We start from the raw sequence: 17,043 nt of genomic DNA, 5'->3' as shown, positions 1-17,043 counted from the left end.
CCCGNGGCACAGAGCCTGGGCCGGGGCCCGCTGCCGGGCCTTTCATCCTGGGGGAGAGCCGCGCGCACCGAACACCGCCTCCAGTCAGTCCCTCCAGCCTGGACTGCGAGCCAAGGAGGCAAAAGCCAATCAGCCAGTAACCGGGAGGGAAACGCAGAACTGAAGGCCAATGGGGTCCAGCTTCTGCTGACGCGCCGTTTAACTTTAGAGCTGATGCTCAACGCGTCCGCGTCCCTGTGTTGAATCTGAAAATGTGGCCCGTTGGAAGATGCCTTTGGTAGGAGCGCTGCTTACCGTCTTATCCCGAACTTTTCATTTATTCAGCAACTATTTGTTGAGCTCCTATTTTCTGGAAAAGATTGTGTTAGACACTGGGACTAATACAAAGGTAAGAAGAAAGGACCCCCATCCTGAGGGACCTTAGAGTTAGATGAGGTGACAGCTGCTTAAACTGTTGAACAGTATACCCGGAGATACATAACAAACAGGGGACTTTTCTTTTGCCTTTGAACACCCATGTTCTTTGGGTCTTTTGGCCTTCCTTTGTGCTGCTCTTTCAAGGAAATACAGGACTAAATTCAACCTTTCTCTCTCTCTCTCTCTCTCTCTCTCTCTCTCTCTCAACTCTCACACTTCTGTCTTCCCAACAGCACCTTAGGGCCCTCTTTGTTGGTAGTGTATTTTCTCGATTTTGCACAGTCTCCTCCAGGCTAGACTGAGCTCTTGGAGGTAGAGGAAGTGTCGTTTGGGTCTTGTATTCCTCACTCAGTGACTTAGGCTGATAAGTTTGTTTTGAATAAATGGATGTCCCCAGTCCTCTGTTACTTCTCTTATGTAACCCCCCTTATTCTCTTATGTTACAATGTATTCCCCTCCCCTCTCCCTTGTATTCATTCACCCAGTTACCTATCCAGTGCCTATTGTATTCCAGATAGTATGCCAGACTGAGCGTGGAGTGGTAAACTAAACTCAGAATAGTCTTTGCTCTTATAGAGCTCACAGTGTCCTCAGAGGGACAGACACTAATCAAATACTTGTAAAATTGCAACTGAGGGATGTGCCACAGTATCTATCTTTGCTATATAACAAATCATGGCAGAACCTAGTGGCTTATGATAGTCCCTTCGCTAACTCAGGATTCTGAAGGGGCTGGGTGGTTCTTTTACTTTGGTCTATGGGCTCTTTTATATCTTTCTGGTCACCTGTGGGTTTGCTGGTGGCTGGATGAGCTAGGATGGCCTCTCTCACAAGTCTGGGGGTGGGAAGGCTCTCAGCAGGGACAACAGAGGCAACATGTTAGTGCCTCCTTTGGCATTATAACACAGGTACTAAGGAAAAGTACATGGTGCAAGATGGCATATACTTAATACAGAGGTTTGGTTTGAACCAGTTGGGCAAAGTACTTCATTGAGAAAGTGACATTTGAACTGAGATGCAAAGATTGGGGAGGGGTTAACTAGGTGAAGAAAGAGGGAAAACTAGTCCAAAGAGAACAGGATAGGCAGATTCCCTCCCTCCCAACTCCATCCCCAGTCCCATTCCCATCCACCCTAACTTCCATGTCTCGGAAAATGGAACTGCCCTCCAGCCGATAATTCAAGTCAAAAACCTTGGTGATATCCTGTCTTTTCTCCAGGCACACTGACAATTTCCATCTGTTCTACTGCCAAACCATCTCCTGAATCATTCCTTTTTTATTTTTTCTGCATCACCATAATCCAAGCTACTATCCTCATTTCCCTTTANTATATATATGTGTGTGTATATATATGTATATATGTGTGTGTGTATATATATATATATGTATATATATATAGACCAGATCATGCCAACCTTTCAAAGCCTTCACTGAGTCATCTGAATGGTTATGTCTCCCCAAAATATGTTGAAATCCTAACCTCTAGGGTGATGGTTTTAGGAGATGGGGCTTTAGGGGGAGGTATTTATTAGTGCTCTTTTTTTAAAGTTTATTTATTTTNGTGATGGTTTTAGGAGATGGGGCTTTAGGGGGAGGGCTTTATTAGTGCTCTTTTTTTAAAGTTTATTTATTTTTATATATATATAGAGAGAGAGAGGATCCCAAGAAGGCTCTGCACTGTCAGTACGGCCCAATGTGAGGGTCGAACTCATGAACCGTGAGGTTATGACCTGAGCCAAAATTAAGAGTCTGGCACTTAACCCACTGAGCCACCCAGATGTCCCACCCCTTTTGGTGCTCTTAATAAAACAGATTTCAGAGAGCGCCATGGCTCCTTCTGCTTGTTGCGCTGAGAAGATGGTCATCAATGAGGGAGAGGACTGTGAGAAGTTAATTTCTGTTTTTTATAAGCCACCCAGTTTAAGTGTTTGTTTTTATTTTTGCTATAGCAGTTTAAATGGACTAAGACAGACTTCCAGTATGCTTAAAATCAAAATTTAAATCCTTACTCTGGCTATGAAGGCTGTACCTCATTCTTGCCTACCCGTCTACTTTCACTGTCCCTACTCTGTTATAGCTATAGTATTCCCAGCATATATCAAGCTCATTTTAGAATCGATTTTCGTGTTTGTTATTTTCTCTGCCTGGAACACTCTTCCCTCAGGTTTTCACATAGCTGGCCCCTTCTTATCACATAGAATTCTGCTTTAAAGGTGCCGACAGAAAGAGGTTTTCTCTGAACACCTAATCATTATCCCATCACTCTGTTTTGTTTCCTTTGAAGCACATGTCACTCTCTGAAATTAACCTGTTTGTTTATATGCTATTTCTGTCTCCCATGATTGGAATATGTTCTGCACACACGTAGGCACAGTTCACATTATATTCTCGGCACCACCAAAGTCCTTGATTCATAGTAGGAACTCAGTAATTTAGGGAATTTATCAATTAAAAGTGAACGAGTGAAAACCCCATGACAGAAAGAGCAAGGTGTGTTTGAGGAAATGGAAGAAAATCAAGGCGTCTGGAGTAGAGGCGGTGGGCATCATGATAGGTGATGCAGTTGGAGTGGCAGGGAGGGGGTCCAGTCACGTAGGCAGCTTAGCCATGGTAAGAAATTTGTTCCTTACATTGGAGTTCTTCTGAGAGACAGAAGCAGTAGTATATGTGTATATGGATATATACTGTAGTATATGTGTGTGTTTTTATGTATCTCTCCGTCTATCTCGCCATCCATACATATGGTCTATTTTAAAGAACTGGCTCATGTGAAAATGGAAGCTATATCCCAGGATATGCAGTCAGCAAGCTGGAGGCACAGGAGCCCTGATGGCATGAATTCCAGACCAAACGCTGGCCGACTCAAGACTCAAGAAGAGCTGATATTTCTGGCTGAATCTGAAGGTTGGGGGAAAAAAGCAATATTCCAGTTTAAGCAGTCAGGTAGGAAGCTTTCCTTCTCCCTCAGATTTTTTTTCCTAGTCAAGTATTTTTTTAATTTAAATTTTAGTTAACATACAGTCCAATATTGGTTTCAGGAGGAGAGTTCATTGATTCATCACTTACTTATAACACCCAGTGCTCATCACAACAAGTGCCGTCCTTAATGCCCATCACCCGTCTAATCCATCTCTCTCTAGTCAGGTCTTAAATTGATTGGATGAGGCTTACCTATAGGGAGGACAATCTGTTTTACTCTGTCTAAGAGTTCAAATGTCAGTCTCATTCCAAAACATCCTCACAACCACACCCAGAAAAAATGTTTGGCCAAAAGTTTGGGCATCCTGTGGCCCAGTCAAGTTGATACAAATTAAGGATCACTGTCCTTATCTTAGTATTTATATGTTACAGCAACAATTATCTCATTCATCATGTAACTTTTAAACCTTTGAGCAAATGCCTCATGTATCATTTTTGAACGAAATGTATATTGAATTGTACTCTTTCAGCCTCCACCTAACATATGGAATGAATCTGTTCTAGAAACCCTTCTCCTGAGCTTTGGGCTCTTCTTTGGTTTTACTCTTTTATTAACAGACATTTCAAGACATTGAAATGAAATCCTTTGTCTTCTCTTTCCCACTCTGTTTCCATTGTTCTAGGCTCTCTCTCACACACCACGTACATTATGATTTTTTTTGCAATGTTCTTAAACAAATGTAAGCATTAAATAAATTACTTTAAGTAGTCAATGAATGCCATTTCATATTTGAAATAAGAAGAGTGTACGTCAATGATTAATCAATCATGGTTGTAGCATTCCAAAATCTCTGGGAATTACTGTTCCAGGATACCAGCTGTATAACTTGACTTTTTCAGTGACTTTTCTTAAATTACTACATATTTATTTATTGTGAAAAGAGCACAATTTTATTTTGCATAGCATTGAATGAATTCTAATGTATTTAGGATGGGTTGAGAAAGGTCCAATGGAGGCAAAGAGTTACATTAACTTCATTCACCATTTATTCAGCATTATTTACTGAGCATTCGTCATGTACCAGGTGCTGGATTTACCATTCCCTTTTTTTTTTTTTTTTTTTTAATGTGTATTCATTTTTGAGAGACAGAGACAGAGCACAAGCAGGGGGAAGGGCAGAGAGAGAGGGAGACACAGAATCTGAAGCAAGCTCCAGGCTCTGAGCTGTCAGCACAGACCCCAATGTGGGGGTTGAACTCATAGTGAGATCATGAACTGAGCTAAGGTCGGATGCTTAACCAACTGAGCCACCCAGGTGCCCCTGGATTTACCATTTTTTAACCCGAATGCCCTGTGTGAGGTGGAAGGAGCTAGCTATACATGTAACTGGATCAGTTTTTGAGTGTTTTTCCAATGGCATTTCTTTGAAACTTTAGAGGTGATGATGTAGTTTAAATTAGATTATTTCATTTAAATCATATGTTATTAGTTTCTTAAACCTTAGCTTTCTCCCCCGCCCCCCACCTTTGTTCCATTTTAGAAATGAAAATGTTAAGTGGACAACTATGATATATTGTATTTATTTGCCATTGTTTATGCCTATACAACATGACTTCCGATGTAGCTGTTACATGTTAGATAGCTTAAGCAAATTGTTTTAATATTGATACACAGATACAAAACCTCTCTCTAGCAAATAGTTTCGTTTGGTTTTGTTTTTTTACTCTTTGAAGATTCAATATTTGAGGGGATATAGGGACTCCCTCTAGTGGTAAATTTAGTACCTAAAATTATTCGGTCAAGAACTAGAACCAAGGCATTAGGATTAAACTGCCCCAGGAGTTTACCTATCACTGGCTTTCATTGTGTATTATGGAGGGAGTGTCATAAAGTGATGAAGCACGTGGACTTTGGTGGGTTTTGAGGTCTCACACCCAGATTTAAAGCTTGGCTTTATCACTCTCTTGAGGGTTGGTGTGCATCAGTCACCTGGAGGGCACGTTAAGGCACAGCTTTCTAGGCCCCAACCCGAGTTTCTGATTCGGGGTCTGCAGTGAGAGCCAAGAATATATATTTATAACAAATTGTCAGGTGATACTGATGCTGCTGATCCAGGGACTGCAGCCGGGGCCCAAGGGTGCAAGAGCGCCTGGCTCCAGGGGTCCCAGACAGACCAGGTTCAGCCACTCTGCTGACATCATCCAGAGGCAGAGAGACGAGAAGTGGTGAGACAAGAAAGGAATTTATTGCAGTGAGGACTACGCCGGGAAAACAGCGGACTGATATCCCAAAGACTGTCTCCAAAGTGCTGAAAATACTGCTAGGTTTATAGAAGGAGAATGTGGGACAAAGTTGGTGGGTACATGTAGGTGGGCAATACAGGTCAGGCCAGTCATTGTCTCGGGGTCAATCATGAGGGACTTGCTGGCGTCCGGGCAGTTGTCATTGCTTAAGGGGGCAGGTTCAGTTCCCATCATGGATGCTTTAGCGCTTTTTGCTTGAGTTAAAAGTTAAGTTCAAAAGAACTTAATCAATTAGAAAGTACAGACTAAGGTAAAAGTGGAGGTAAAGTCCTCTTTCAAAACCTCACTTTGAGACACAGGATCCTTGACTCCTAGAGTGATGGAACTAAGTAAGCCTTCTGTTCCTCAGGATTTAGCCACAGGGTTGTTGTGAGAATTAAATGGAGTAGTAGATGTTAATTAAGGGCTTAGCATGATTCCTGACATAGTGGGTGCTCCATAAAGGTTAGCTGCTGTTAATAGCACAGATCTGCTGTGTTTTCTAATTTGGAAAATTCAAAAAATAAGGTAAAGTTTTTTAATAATATTGTTGAACTAATATAGTCAGCTAAGTTATATCAGTAATTTTACTTATGGTTAAGGTCTTCATGCTTGATTATTGTGCTTTGTGCTTTGTGCTATTAATATATCTATAGCATCTCCCCCATCATTAATATATTAATCTTTTTCATATTACTTTGAAAAATGAAAACAAAACAAAATGAAAGCTACACACTGAAGGGGAGTATGTCCAATAAACACAGGAGCCATCTGAAAGAGCTCCCGATGGCCAAAGCTGGAAAATTTTGAGCAATAAAATATAGTAGTATGGATTATAACCCAAGGTGAAAAATGGATATCCTTGAGTTCATGCTGAGATCAATGATTAAATGAATGAAGGTATGAAGAAATAAGTAAATGGAGAAGAGACAAATCTTCCATTCAGAAGAATACCAAATAATTTATGTAGATTCCCTGCCCTCAGAGGTGAAGCCTAACTCAGTCCTTAACTGTGGGAAGCACATAGTGACTTCTTCCTTCTTTCCTTCTATTTCTTCCTTCCTTCCTTCCTCTCTCTCTCTCTCTCTCTCTCTCTCTCTTTCTTTCTTTCTTTCTTTTCTTTCTTTACATAGTGACTTCTTTCTAAAAAAGGGGGAAAAAGTAACTTTACTGTTGAGAAACATGACAGACATCACCTCAGCCAGGTGACTAACGTCAGTGTCAACATTGGTAAGTTATGTTACAAGTATGTACCTTTTATGTGATATCATGAAGATGGTATCTTATACTTGGGGTCTTTCTCCTCAAAACCCATAATCGCAGGGTAATCATGAGAAACATATCAGATAAATCCAAGTACAGTGGCATTTTACAAAATATCTGACCAGTACTCCTCAAAACTGTCAAGGTCATAAAAAGTGAGAGAATCCAGGGGCGCCTGGGTGGCTCAGTCGGTTAAGTGGTTAAGCGTCCATTGGACTTCAGCTCAGGTCATGATCTCGTGCGTTTGAGCCCTGCATCAGGCTCTCTGCTGTCAGCATGGAGCCCGCTTCAGATCCTCCATCCTCCATTCTCTCTGCCCCTTTCCCACTTGCACTCTTGCTCTTTCTCTCAAAAATAAATTAAAAAAATTAGAAAGTCTGAAAAACTGTCATAGCCAGGAGGAGCTTAAGGCAACTTAACAGCTAAATATAATGTGGTATCCTGGATGGGATCCTGAAACAGGAAGTGGACATTAGGTAAAAGGTAAAAGCTAAGGAAATCTGAATAAAATACAGAAAAAAATAAAGCAAAAATATTTGACTTTTAGACAAAAGAAGAATACATGTTCATTATTAGAAGGTCTATCAAAATTTGAGAAGTATAATAAAAGAATGCCAGTGCTATAGATAAAATGTTACATTAATATTAGGTAAACATTTTTCTAGATCTATCTATTTTTCTAGATTGATCTATGTATCTGATAGGTAGGGGTAGAGCATATATATATACATATGTAAATATATAAATCTATAGTAGACTTGAAGACAATCTTATAAGAATATGATTTTCATGTGTGTTTTAAATATTTTTTAGACATTAATTTTTTTACATTATGAAATATAGCAAACATACAGAAAGTAATTAACAAGCCCATATGTATTCATTGGACAGATTTTGCCATATTTGCTTCAAATTTTTTTAATAAGCAAAAATTCTAGGTAAGTTAAAGTCCTACCCTTTCATCTTGTTCCCTCTCTCCTTTTCTGTCATGATAATCACTGTCTTCAAGCATATTCTTTTCATGCCTGTTTATGTACTTTTACCTTATTTGTATGTGTTCATTAATGATGTAGTATTTTTTCTGTTTTTAAACATTATGTCATTGGTATAATATTTACCTAACTTTTTGAAATTTACGTTATAACACATTATTATGTTTTAGAGGTTTATCTATATTGTTACATTGAGTGCTGTGTAGATAAAGTACAGTGTTTGTATTCTTCTGGTAAATACTGGTTGTTTCCAATTTTTTGTCTTACAGAATAGGTTGCAACGTATATGCACTTTATTTTCTCTAGAGTCTCTATATAGAGATGGCTTGTCTTTTCATGTTGTTTGTAATAACTTCCGCAGAACAAAAGTTTTTAATGTTAGGCCTTTAATCTAGTTGAAATCTATTTTTGTATATATTAGAAAGTAAGGATCTAATTTTATTTTTTTCCATATAGATAATCACTTGTACCAAATTAATTTATTGAATTATTCATCCCCTCCCTCCATCCCAACTGATTTTTATTACTACTGTCACATGCTACGTTCCCATACGTAGTTTGTCCTTTTATAGGCATTCTGTTCATTGGTCTGTTTGTTTATAGCTGGGCCAATGCTAAACCATTTTAATTGGGAATATTTGAATGGATCAAATTATTTGAAACCAAGAGAAACTTGCTTGTAGACCTGTAAAAAAAAATCAAGTTGGCCTTTATATGAAAAAATATTTTTAATGGATGTGACTACAGTTTATTTTTCTAATCCTTTTTTAGACAGCTTTATTGAGATAATTTATATACCTTATAATTCACCTATTTAAAGTGTGCAATTCAATCATTTTTAGCATATGCACAGATTTGTGCACTGATGACCACAATCAATTCTAGAGCAGTTTCATGACCCCAAAAAGAAACTCATAATTAGCAGTCATTCTTCGTTTCTTCTCAAACCCTAGGCAATCTGCCTTCTGTCTCTATACACTTGCCTCTTCTTGATGTGTCATATAAATGAAAACATACAATATGTGGTCTTTTGTGATTGAACTTTCACTTAGCATAATGTTTCCAGGGTTTATTCAGGTTATAAACTGTACTAGTATTTTACTCTTTTTATTGCTGAGTAATAGTCCATTGTATGAATATACCAATTTGATTTACCCATTCATCAATTGATAGATGTTTGAGTTAGTTCCACTTTTTGGCTGTTATGAATAATGCTGCTGTAAACATTTCTGTACAAGTTTTTGTGTGGACACGCGTTTGCATGTCTCTTGAGTATGTATACCTAGGAGTTAATTACTGGATCATATGGTAACAGTATGTTTAACTTTTGAAGAACTACCAGACTGTTGTGCAAAGTGGCAGCACCATTTTACATTCCCACTAACCATGTGTGATAGGTCTGATTACTCCACATTCTTTGCAACATTTGTTATTTTCTGACTTTATTGATTTTAGCCATTTATTGATTTTAGTGGGAAAAAATGATATGAAATAGTGGTTTTGATTTCCATTTGTCTGATAGCTAATAATAAGCATCTTTTCATGGTCTTATTGGCCATTTGTCTTTTTTTCAAATTTTTAAATTGAAGTATAATTAACATAAAGTGTTGTATTTATTTCAGATATACAATATAATGATTCAACAATTCTATACATTACTCAGTGCTCATCACAAGAAATGTACTCTTAATTGCTGTGGGGAACTAGGTTCTACTTACATAACTGGGTTAGAAAAAAGCTCAGGGTGGAATCCACCACCATGGGGTAAAAGCACCCGAGGTTAGAGATATTGTAATGGAATGACGAGTAACTTGTTATATCACCTGCAAGAAGTTACTTTCCATCTGGTGCCAATGTACTTTGATCACAAACTCCACTTGCCCCCCAGGCCCTTTGCTTCTTAAACATATAGATTAATGATTACTGTCTGATTGCTTTCTCCGTGTTCACATGTATAAGATCTTGTTTTCTTCACGTTCAACACGTGTAAGATCTTCTTTTCTTTATGTTCACAACGTGGGTAGTATCTTGTGAGCTCAATAATACGGAGACAAAACCCTTGTTTGAGGCTCTTATTGCCTCCAAGGCATTAGCCTCTCTCATATTCAATTCTGCATCTGCTCTCTTGATGGACAAGGGAGAACTCCAGACTCATAGTCTGCTATAAATTTCCTTTATCTACTTCGCCCATCTGCCCACCCACCTACTCCTGGCAACCACCAGGTGGTTCTCTGTTTTTGAGTCTTGTTTATTTCTTTGTCTCCTTTTAGATTGTTCATTTGTTTTGTTTCCTAAATTCCACATATGAGTGAAATCATATGGTATTTGTCTTTGTCTGACTTATTTCACTTAGCATTATACCCTCTAGGTCCATCCATGTTGTTAGAAATGGCAAGATTCCATTTTTTTTTTTTAATGGATGAGTGATATTCAATTATATATATATATACATACATATATATATCACAGAATATCTGTGATATATATATGTATGTATATATATATATCACATCTTTATCCATTTATTTATGAATGGACACTTGGGTTGCTTCCATATATTGACTGTTTTAAATACTCTGCAATAACATAGGGGTGTGTATATTTTTTGAATTAATGTTTTCATTTTTAGGGGGATAGATACCCAGCAGTAGAATTACTGGATCATATGGTAATTCTATTTTTAATTTTGGGGGGTAATGTCTATACTGTTTTCCACAGTGTGGCTGTACTTTGCATTTCCACCAATAGTGCACGAGGGTGCCTTTTTCTCCACATCCTCGCCAACACTTGTTATGTCTTATTTTTTTGATACTAACCATTTGACAGGTGTAAGGTGATATCTCATTGTGGTTTTGATTTGTATTTCTCTGATGATTAGTGATGTTGAACATTTTTCATGTATTGTATGTCTTCTTTGGGAAAATGTCTATTTAGGTCCTCTGCCCATTTTTTAAAGAAATTTTTTTAAAGAGAGAGAGACCACACAAATGGGGCAGAGGGAAGGAGACAGGAAAAACTTAAGCAGGCTCTATGCTTAGCACAGTATCTAATGTGGGACTCAATCCCATGATCCTGGGATCATGACCTGAGCTGAAACCAAAAGTCAACCAACTGAACCACTCAGGCACCCCCCTCTGACCATTTTAAATGGGGTTATTTGTGGTTTTTTGTTTGTTTTGTTTTGTTTCTTGGCATTGAGTTATATAAATTCTTTATATATTTTGGATATTAACCCCTTATTGGATATTTTATAGGCCATTTGTATATCTTCTTTGGAAAAATATCTATGTAGATCCTTTGCCTATTTTTTAAATTGGTAATTTGTCCTTATATTATTGGGTTATGAAAGTTCTTTATGTATTCTAGATATAAGTCCTTTATCAGATATATGATTTACAAATATTTAATATTTTTTCCCATTATATGGATTCTATTTCACTTCCTTGATAGTATATCTTGAAGTACATAAGGTTTTAATTATGATGAAACCCAGTTTATCTAAGTTTTCTTTTGTTGTCTGTGCTTTTCAAACAAAGGGAGCTTTTTTTTAACCTGAGGTCATAAAGAATCACTCCTATATTTTCTTCTAAGGATTTTATAGTTTTGGTACCTAAATTTATGTCTATGGTCATAACATAACATAACATTTAAAAAAAATATTTGTTTATTTATTTATTTTTATTTATTTTTTTAATGTTTTTATTTATTTCTAGGAGAGAGAGAGAGAGAGACAGCGTGAGCAGGGGGGGGGCAGAGAGAGAGGGGGTCACAGACTCTGAAATAGGCTCCAGGCTCTAAGCTGGCAGTCAGCACAGAGCCCGATACGGGGCTCGAACCCATGAACCACGAGATCATGACTTAAGTGAAAGTCGGACGCTCAACCGACTAAGCCACCCAGGCGCCCCTATTTATTTATTTTTAAAGTTTATTTATCTTTTTTGAGAGACACACAGCAGCATAAGTAAGGGAAGGCAGAGAGAAGGAGAGAGAGAGAATGCCAAGCAGGTTCCACACTGTCAGTGCAGAGCCTCATGCAGGGCTTGAACCCACAAAACTGCAAGATCATGACCTGAGTGAAAACCAAGAGTCAGACGCTTAACCAACTGAGCCACCTAGATTCCCCTATTTACTTTTGAGAGAGAGGGAGAGAGGGAGAGAGGGAGAGAGGGAGAGAGAGAGAGAGGGAGAGAGAGAGAGAGAGAGAGAGAGATTGAGAACAGTGAGGAGCAGAGAGTGATGGGAGAGAGAATCCCAAGCAGGCTCCACACTCTCAGCACAGAGCCTGATGTTGAGGTGGAACCCATGAACAGTGAGATCATGACCTGAACAGAAATCAGATGTTCAACCAACTGAGCCACTCAGGCCCCCTAAGAATTGAAATTTTTATATTTTGTAAACATGTAGTTTAATTTCAGATTCTGTAGTAAACTCTCTGCTATGAAAAATAAAGAAATTAGCATCTTTATACATTCTGTCACTTCCGTTTTCCTCACAATTGGTTTTTATTAATAATACTATTATTTTATATTATCAATGTTACAATTTGTTTGAAGCTATAACCCATATAGTGGTTTAGTCTTGGTTGTACATTTATATTGACTCATTGCTCCCTATCAGTCCACTTCCTCTATGTTGTTGATTTTATAAGCTCAAAGTTTTATGTCATATTCTGATATCAGTATTTTAATGTCTGTGGGACCAGTAGTTATATTCCTTCTTTCATTTCTTTCATTTATGAGATTTATAATTTGTGCCTTCTCTTTTTTTTTTTTTTTCCTTGATTAGTCTGGCTAGAGGTTTATCAATTTGAATGATCTTTTCAGAGAACTGGCTTTTGGTCCCATTGTTTTTCCTTCCCTCTCCTTTTCTTTTTTTCCCTTTCCTACTTGTTATAGGGTTAATTTGCTATTCTTTTTTTTAAAAAAAGTATATTTATTTATTTTGACAGATAGAGTGTGTGTGCATGAGCAGGGAGGGTCAGACAGAGAGGCAGAGAGAATTCCAAGCAGCCTCCATGCTGTCAGTGCAGAGCCCAACACAGGGCTTAATCTCATGAACAATGAGGTCATGACCTGAGCCAAAATCAAGAGTTGGACGCTTACCTGACTGAGCCACCCAGCCATCCCTCCTTTTCTTTTTCATTCTTTCTCTCTCTCTTTCTCTCTGTCTCTCTCTCTTTCTTTCTTTCACCTTATTTCTTTGTTTTGTTTTGTCTTTTTAAAGATTTTCTTCTTAAGCAATCTCTACATCCAACATTGGGCTTGAACTCACAATCCTGAGATCAAGAGTCATGTGCTGTACCAACTGAGCCCGCCAGGCACCCCTTTTTTCCTAGTTTCTTAAGATAGAAGCTGGATCATGGTATTTAGACCTTTCTTCTTTTCTAATATATGAATTTAATGCTGTGTAAATGCTATGCACTTTTCTCCAAGGACTGCTTTCGCTGTATCCATAAATTTTAATATGTTGTGTTTTTTCTTTTCATTCAACTAAAAATATTTTCTAATTTCCCTTTCAATCCCTCTTTGACTGATGGGTCATTTGGAGGTGTGTTACTTAATTTTGAAATTTTCAAATTTTACAGATCTATTTCTGTTATTGATTTTTAGTTTAATTCTGTTATGATCAGAGAATATACTCTTATGATTTCAGTTCCTTCGAATTTGTTGAAGGATTTTTTTAAAGTAATCTCTGTGCCCACATGGGGCTTGAATTCATGACTCCAAGATTAAGAGTCACAATGTCTACCGATGGAGCCAACCAAGCACCTCCTGAAAGATTTTTTTAATGGCTCAGAATATTGTCTATTTTGGTGAGTGTTTCATGTGGTTTATTTTTATTTTATTTTATTTTTCAAGTTTTTATTTAAATTTATTAAAATATAGTGTAATATTGTTTTCAGGACTATAATTTAGTGATTCATCACTTACATATAATACATATAATGTCTTGTTTCATATACTTTTGAAAAAAATTTGTACCCTGCTGTCAGGTCGAATATTCTACTAATGTTAATTAGGTCAAGTGATTGATAGCATTGTATTATAGATTTTCTATGACCTTACTGAATTTCTTTCTACTTGCTCTGCCCTTTATTGAAATAAGAATGTTGAAGTCTCCAACTGTAATTACAGATTTGTCTGTTTCTCCTTTCATTTCTGTCAGCTTTTGTCCATTTGTTTTGCAAATGTGTTGTTTGTTTCATATATATTTAGATTATGCACCATATTGATATATCTTCTTGATGACCCTTTAATGACTGTATAATATTGCTCTCTATCCCTAGAAAGATGTGGAATACACACACACACACACACACACACACACACATACATACAGACATACAATGGAATATTACTTGGTGATCAAAAAGAATGAAATCTTGCCAGTTGCAACAACATGGTTGAAACTAGAATATATTATGGAAAGCAAAATAAATCAGTCAGAGATAAGCAATTATCATATGATTTCACTCATCTGTGGAATTTAAGAAATAAAACAGATGAACACAGGGGAAGTAAGTAAAAATAAGATAAAAACAGAGAGGGAAACAAACCATAAGAGACTTTTAAATACAGAAACAAAACTGAGGGGTGCTGGCATGGTGTTGTGTGAGCTAAATGGGTGATGGGCATTAAGGGGGGGCACTTGGGATGAACACTGGGTATTATATGTAAATGATGAACCACTAAATTTTACATCTGAAACTAATATTACACTGTGTGTTAACTAACTGGAATTTTAATAAAACTAGAAAAGAATGCCAAAGTTTGTTATGTATATTTTTACCACAATTTAAAAATATTAAAAATGTAATATATCAAAAACCATTGGAATTACATACTTTAGGTGGGTGAATTGTATGGGAATTATATCCCAATAAAAATGTTAAAAATTATTCAAAGTATTTAGGAATTTTGCTATAAAACAGTTCACATTTGGTGCTAAACATTGAAACCTTTTGTGAACTGAGACATTGCTCTTCCTGTCTAATGGACAACTAGTCAGTTCCTTTCACATCACATTAGGTGGGTATATTAGGCACAATAGAAACACAAATGTCCCTATGTTTGAAATACATCAGAGGTTCATCATCCAAAAGAAATGGAAGGGAACAGGGGTTCCTGGCTTGCTGTCTCAGTTGATAGAAAATGCAACTTTTGATCTCAGGGTTGTGAGTTCGAGCCTCACATTGGGTGTGGAGATTACTTAAAATCTTAAAAAAAAAAAAAAAAAAAAGAAATAGAAGGGAATAAATAAGTAGGATCTGGCAGAGACAGACTCTCACCTAGAGATTGACAGCATTGCCAGAGGGAAGTTACAAATTATCTAGTGGGAAAGAAAACCTGGCTTGGCTGTAATGGGCTTTTTATTTTAATCTATAAGAAGCTACTGGCTACTGATTCCTGAAATCATTATTACATTATATGTTAACTAACTTGGATTAAAATTAAAAAAATATTGCTCTTTCTCACTGGTACTATTCCTTAATCTGAAGACTATTTTTTATATTAATATGTTATATTAATATGTTAATATTAATATGTTATAATTAACATATTAACATAATATATGTTATAACCATTCTCTTCCTTTTACTTTTAACTTATCTATGTCTTTATATTTAAAATGGGTTTCTTATGTAGTTAGGTTTTGATTTATCCACCTGATAGTCTCTGACTTTAATTTGTTTAGACCATTTACATTTAATATAATAATTGATATAGTAATATTAAAATTACCATTTGGTAGCTTTTTAAATATATTCCATATTTCCTTTGTTGGAAGACCTGGGTCCTATTATTTTTTGATATCTTTGTTAATATCTTGTGTCAGGTTTACTCATGTAATTGCAGTATATCCTGTGGCTATGGTGAGGGATATTTGCTGACTCCAATTTAGCATGTGGCCATGGGATGCAGTTACTTCAAGAGATTCCTCTAGTGTAGTGATGCTTAACTCTGGATGTACATTAGAAATACCTGAGAAGCTTTAAAAAATAGCAAGGCCTGTGTCCTAACAATAAAAATCATAATTTTGATTTATCTGGAATGCAGCCTGGCAATTGATAATTTTAAATTAGGCTTCCCAGGTGATTCTAGTCTGAATTAGATTGCAGACCCTGGGAAGAAGATCTTGAATGAAAAATAGCAAATTCTACTTCCATTGATTTTCCTTGATGCTTCTCTGAGCTCCCTGCCTACTCTCTTTTTTTACTTCTTTAAAAATTTGTGGATAGGGGCGCCTGGGTGGCTTAGTCGGTTAAGCATCCGACTTTCGCTTAGGTCATGATCTCGCAGTTCGTGGGTTCGAGCCCCGCGTCGGGCTCTGTGCTGACTGCCAGCTCAGAGCCTGGAGCCTGCTTCAGTCTGTGACTCCCTCTCTCTCTGACCCTCCCCTGCTCACGCTGTCTCTCCCTCTCTCTCCTAGAAATAAATAAAACATTAAAAAAATTAAAAAAAAAAAATTTGTGGATAAAAAGGAGAATTCCCGGGATGTAGTTGAACTCAATATTTTCCCGTATAATTATTCCTTGGAAGAAGAAATGTTATTATGACCCAGTCATGGCTGAAACGCTTCAAAATTTATGACATGAATTAGTATACTTTACTGTGTTTTACTTTTGCTTGTAATTTTTTGGCTAGTTTTTGCAACCTTTTTTAATTTGTTTATTTTTTCAGATACTGGAAGGAAAGGATTCTGTGATCCAACCTTATTCTATCATCTTTACCTGGAAGTCTTTATATTTTTTGTTATATTATACATTTTCTTTAATCTTCACAATGACCTTGTGAAGCTGCTACTATTACTATTGTAGTTATAGATTTCCTTGTTTTATAGATTCTTAGGCAATAATGGAGATTATTGCTGTGGAGATTAAATGAAATAATGTATGTAAGGCATTTTGCACAATGCCTAGAAAAGAGAAAGTGCTCAATGAATGTTAACTAATAATAATTGCTCTATATTAAATATCATCCATGAATATGAAGACAATAGTTATATTCTACTCATGGCCCATTAATTTCATTTCGTGGTTCTATTAACTTTTTGAAAGGATAAAATTAGATCTGAATTATCATTTTTTTCTGACAGAAATTTAAAAATGTTGAAGCTCCTATATTGTGGGCATTCTTTATAACTTTTTTTTTTTTTTTTTTTTTTTTT

General features: G+C 36.7%; 1 long non-coding RNA gene across 1 annotated transcript in view; it reads left to right on the top strand.

Moving 5' to 3' along the window:
• The first annotated feature begins 73 nt into the window (after positions 1–73).
• The window catches only part of LOC144237577 (uncharacterized), a 77,165-nt gene continuing 60,195 nt past the window's right edge, over positions 74–17,043 (top strand). Inside the window, exons 1-2 of the long non-coding RNA XR_013336898.1 lie at positions 74–388; positions 3,176–3,361. This is a non-coding gene — a long non-coding RNA (uncharacterized LOC144237577). The remainder of the gene's footprint in view (positions 389–3,175; positions 3,362–17,043) is intronic.

Source organism: Crocuta crocuta, unplaced genomic scaffold (genome assembly GCF_008692635.1).
Source record: "Crocuta crocuta isolate KB4526 unplaced genomic scaffold, BGI_CrCroc_1.0 scaffold235, whole genome shotgun sequence".
Lineage (NCBI taxonomy): Eukaryota > Metazoa > Chordata > Mammalia > Carnivora > Hyaenidae > Crocuta > Crocuta crocuta.
Note: the sequence above shows the minus strand (reverse complement) of the source record. Positions and strands in the feature narration are given on the sequence as shown.